Below are 5,679 nucleotides of genomic sequence, written 5' to 3'. Positions count from 1 at the left end.
CACCACCACTGCCCAGCTCATGTCAGACAAGGGAAACAAGCTCTCTGGGTTCTCTGTTGTGAGAGGACCCATCCCATTCATAAGCTCCCCCTCCTGCTCTCAGTATTTCCAGTCTTTAACCTCAAATACCATCACATCTAGGATTAGGTTTAAAATCTGAACTTTTAGAAATAACTGGCCTGGCAGCGATGCAGATAGTCTAAAGACAGCGTGTGTGTCCTTCGTTTTGAACATGTGACTAAATTAAGGCACCTCCAGGATTTGGAATTGTCCCAGGAATCTCACGCTGAGAGACAGACACTGAAAACTGGCTCCAGCCAGAGGAGGAATTTGTCTCCACAAAAGATATTTCATATACTTCTAATGACACGTCAGACCACCTTGTGATGTGAGATTACAGACCAGAGAATGGCGGGTTAATGAGGAAGCTAGATCACACCTTGGTCACATAATTGTGTCACAGTCTAACTATGCACATCTTTTGTCTTCTGTTTAAACATTGTTCTCATGACTCTGAAGGTAGACTTGGGAGCCACTAGACCCCTTTGTCCTTTGTCCTTCTTATCAATGTGGCCATATTGAATAAATCCCCCCCCCCCCACTTCATGGTATTTGGATCTTTTAGATACCTTGTTAAACAGGCAGCTGACCACGGCTTGTTAGGCATGGGTTCTGACTGTAGCTAGCCTTAATCTCTCTCTCTCTCTCTCTCTCTCTCTCTCTCTCTCTCTCTCTCTCTCTTTCTCTCTCTCTCTCTCTCTCTCACACACACACACACACTTTTTCTCTGATATTTTGAGATTGACTCTCACCATGTAGCCTTAGCTGGCCTGGCCACCCTAACCCTAACCCTAGTCCTTGCTTTGTAGACCAGGTTAGCCTCGTATTTATAAAGACCTGTTTCCAAGAACTGGGATTAAAAGCATATTTTTTTTATTATTTGATATAATTTATTTACATTTCCAATGATTTCCCCTTTTCTAGCCCCCCCACTCCCCGCAAGTCCCGCAAGCCCCCTTCTCTTCCCCTGTCCTCCCACCCACCCCTTCCCACTTCCCCGTTCTGGTTTTGCTGAATACTGTTTCACTGAGTCTTTCCAGAACCAGGGGCCACTCCTCCTTTCTTCTTGTACTTCATTTGATGTGTGGATTATGTTTTGGGTATTCCAGTTTTCTAGGTTAATATCCACTTATTAGTGAGTGCATACCATGATTCACCTTTTGAGTCTGGGTTACCTCACTTAGTATGATATTCTCTAGCTCCATCCATTCGCCTAAGAATGTCATGAATTCATTGTTTCTAATGGCTGAATAGTACTCCATTGTGTAGATATACCACATTTTTTGCATCCACTCTTCTGTTGAGGGATACCTGGGTTCTTTCCAGCATCTGGCAATTACAAATAGGGCTGCTATGAACATAGTAGAACATGTATCCTTATTACATGGTGGGGAGTCTTCTGGGTATATGCCCAGGAGTGGTATAGCAGGATCTTCTGGAAGTGAGGTGCCCAGTTTTCGGAGGAACCGCCAGACTGATTTCCAGAGTGGTTGTACCAATTTGCAACCCCACCAGCAGTGGAGGAGTGTTCAGTGGAGTTTGGTGGGGGATACAGGGAGGAGGGGAGAGGGGCTTGGGATGTTTTGTATGTGAAAAGAATAAAGAAAAAGAAAAGAAAATGCATAGAAAGTCTCAACATTCCTGGGTACAGGTATCCCCTGGAAATCTCAACAAGATTCAGTGTCTGAGCTGAGACTCTGTATAATAAGCTTGGGCTGAGCCTGCTGATGTTCAGACCACACATCTGCAAGAACGTAGACCAGGATCACAGCTGGTAGCATTAGGTTTTCTTGAAGCCGATTGTATCCCCTACACCTGAAATACCAGCACTTAGGTGAAGGCAGGAAGATTTATGGGAGTAGATGTCATATCACTCATTTCTCTCATTAATATATAAAACAAACAAAACAAAACAACAAAAAAGTCTGAAAGAAGCAACTTAGGGCAAGAAGGGCCTGTTTGGTTTTTGCTTTAAGGTACATCCCCTCCTGGCAGGAAAGGCATGGCGGAGTTCATGGCAGCTGAACATGTGACTGGGGCCACCCAGTTCTTCATGCATCAGGAGCAGAGTGTGGAGAGGTGCTGGCTCTCATCTGGCTTCTTCCCTTGTCTTCAGTCTACCCTCCCCCCCCACACACACACAAATCATAGGTTGGTGTCACCCACATTCAAGCAGCTTCTCCTTTTCTCATTTAATCTCCTGAGGCATCATTAGACATTTCCAGAATTGCAAGTCCTGGGAGATTCTAAATCCAGTGAAGCTGACAATGAAGATTAGCCATCACATCTCCATAGTGAGTTCCAGCCCAGCCTGAGATGCAGTGTGAGAACCTGCCAAAAACGGGGGTGGGGGGGGATGGATAGATGGCCTCCCTGTTTACAGTCTAAGACAGTTGGGGGTGTGCGGCAAGGAAGAGGTATGAGAATTTTGGAACAAGGTTTTGTAAGACCCCCCAAAACAGAGAGTGTCCCAGCACCCCAAGCTTCGGAAGGTGACACCCATATCACTTGTGAGAAATGGTCTCAATGCAATAACATGAGGATTTCTTTATTCCAGAATTCTGGGTTCCATAGCCGTACACCGCACAGGGGTAGAGGACTATGGACCCCGAGTGCCGAACTGTGACAGCTTTTATAAGTTTACAACAAAGCCCGAGAATCACAAACCAATCATTTCTTAGCATGGAGAGCCCGCGAAGTGTGAGCCAATCGATTTGTACCACTCCATAGTTTTTAGGCCAATCAGTTTAAATTATCGGAGCCCGAGCTCAGTGGACCAATTAGTTTCCTATTTTCTTGGATGTCTATAGCTGCGTGAACTCCTGGATAGGGGTAATGGCATAAGCAGTTTACAGAAGCAAGATAAGCTTAGCTCATTTCCAGTTACCTTGTGGGGCCAGGATCACCTATTCAAGGCCTTTCTGCCTAGCTCTTAAAGGGCAAACGCTGGAATGTGACCTTTTACCTAGTTTCTAACAAAGAGCACAAAGAGCGGGCTCTGGAATATGAAGTGTTTGGAGCTCCTTAGAAGGCTGGAGTTAAGCTATATTTTCTATTCTTTCAGTTTGAGGCCACTGATGTCAATCGTCAGAGCAGTACCTACAACAAGGAACAGTCCCAAGTGGGAATATAGTATTTTGCCCTGAGAACATAAGCACATAACTCAGCCCTGAGTTATTTTCTCTCCCACAGAGTAGAGCCTCGGGTATAAGACCTAGTAAGGATTTTACATGATAAAAGTCTCTTGCTGGTTGCTATCTAAAAATTCCTTAGACTGATTTCTGACTTACAAATAATGGAGTCTAAATTCTTATTGTTTAAACATAAAGAAATTTTATATGGGACATTAGAGGCTTACAGATTTTTTTTTTTTATTTTAGAAAAATCCAAAACACCAAGCTTCATATCAAGGGAAAAAACACAAAAGCCAAACAACAGATCCTATGCAAGATACAGGACTCCTGTCACAATGGAGTCAAGGACCCAGGCTGTGCCCAGCTGCTGGGTAGGCAATATTCCAGGGTATGGTTGCAGACAGACCTAGAACAGGGTCATGAGGAAAGGATTTGTACTGGAAAAAGATGGAGTGCCCTTCCAGAGACCATTCCCTCCTCCTGGAGACCCTGCCTCAGACTTGTGTGCACATCATCAGAATCCTCAGCTTGAAACCCCATCCTTTGTTTCCAGGTGTCCCTTACAGGGTTAGTTTAAAAAATGGTCCCTAAGTGGCTAAAACACATGGGTGGATGCACTTTATAGAAACAAAACAGAAGATGGGCACATTTGTATCCAGAGCTTGAAATTTCTTGGTGAGACCCAAACCTCAAACACCATCCTTACCTGCACTCTTCCTCATTACAATAGCAGCCACAGCTCTAGTGACCAAAACTCCAAGGAGAACTAGACCAGCAGTGATCTCTGTGATGGGAGTAGTGGGGGGGGGGGGGGGAGGGAAAAGGAAGGTGGCTCTGAGAGAGGGGGGAGGGGAAGATAGACATGAGGGTCAGACTCAAGGTCTCCAGAAAAGCTCTTGCTTTCTCCAAAGACAGACACTGTGTGTGTGTGTGTGTGTGTGTGTGTGTGTGTGTGTGTGTGTGTGTGTGGTGGGGGGGTATGAGGGATGGGGGTTGGTGGAGTTAGGGGGGTGTCTGGTTGGGCAGCAGTAGAGATGTAGCTTTCCCGGTGCTATTGCTGCCCGGCACCCTCTCTCCTCCATGCAGAAGCTGCTTCACTTTCCACCCTGCACTCACCCACGCTGGCTTGAGTTGGGAGCAGGATGGATACCAGCAACAGAAAGAGGGTGTGTGACACCACGGACCCCATCCTCCGTGTTTGGAGAACTTGAAGAGGTTGGGTCTTTGGAGAACTTGAAGAACAACCTCTTTGTTCCTCTCTGGAGTTTATAGCATTGTGGGTGTGTGGAGGTGGATCACCATGACTCATAGTGGTTCTATGAAATTCCCACATACAACAGAGGTGAGCATGTGGGTGTCCAAACATTACTGGGGAAAAGGGGGTTCTCATTGTGAGTTCCTATAGAGTGTTCTTGATTAAAAAGAAAAGAAAGAAAAGTCAATAACAAAACCAGACTCAGAAGGATGTTCTAGATTCATCACATTAGTTTGGGGTGGGGGTTCGGGGAGACAACAGCACTAGCAAACCATGATCTTAGCAGGGGCCGTCTGGAGTGAAATAGAGAGAAGAGTAATACTTTCTGAGTTAGGGTCATCAATGAAGGAATGTAAATAGCTGTAGAACAGAGAAAAGAAAAAGGCTAGCCTTTTGAGTTATAAATCAGAAAAGCAACAGATTCAGCAGCAAATCTCTACAAGGAACCGGACTGCGGGAGGGACTCCAGGAAAGTAGTAAGTGCATTATTTCATTTAGGGTATTATTATTCCTTCCATTTCCTTTGCATGCTTTCAGATGAACAGCTTTCCAGAGGGGTTGTTTGCTGGCCAGGTGATTAACAGGTCTAGTTAGATTAGCTCCTAAGAAAGGGGGGGGGGCATTGGTGTGCAATATTCTAATCTCTGGGACAGATCAGAATGCATAGTCTCCATCCTGATCAGATGTGGAGGTTAGATTCCATTCTTTTGGCCAAAAGCAAGTTATTCCAAAGCCCTGATATCCCTACCTTCTCCTATGGTAAATGAGCCAGTCCATTCTTAATGACCCCCAAGCCATGGCTTGTCTAGGTGCCGAACATGGGCAGAAGCTCCAGAGAACTGACAGCCTGTGAACTAGAGAAATGAACCCTGGGGCCACAAGGAAGCTTCAATCCTTAGCTTGATAGCAAGATCAGAGACCAGGTACTTTACCCCCACACAGCTTCTCCTCCTGTACCTAGAGCCCTTTACCACAGTGTCTCCCAGAGTCCTGGTGGAGAGCTGTGTGTGTCAGCAAGTCCCAACATTTTGGGTTCAGGATCTCTGTATGTTCTCACAGATACTGCGGACCTCAAACAGATATTTTGCAGGGTATATCCATCCATCTTTCTTGGGTTAAAAAGTAAAATAACGGGCTGGAATGATGGCTCAGCAGTTGGGAGCATGTGTTGAGTTCAGTTCCCAGCATCTATGTCTCGCAGCTCTCTGGCTGTTAAATTTCAGGCCCAGG

This window comes from Apodemus sylvaticus, chromosome 19, assembly GCF_947179515.1.
Source record: "Apodemus sylvaticus chromosome 19, mApoSyl1.1, whole genome shotgun sequence".
Lineage (NCBI taxonomy): Eukaryota > Metazoa > Chordata > Mammalia > Rodentia > Muridae > Apodemus > Apodemus sylvaticus.
Note: the sequence above shows the minus strand (reverse complement) of the source record.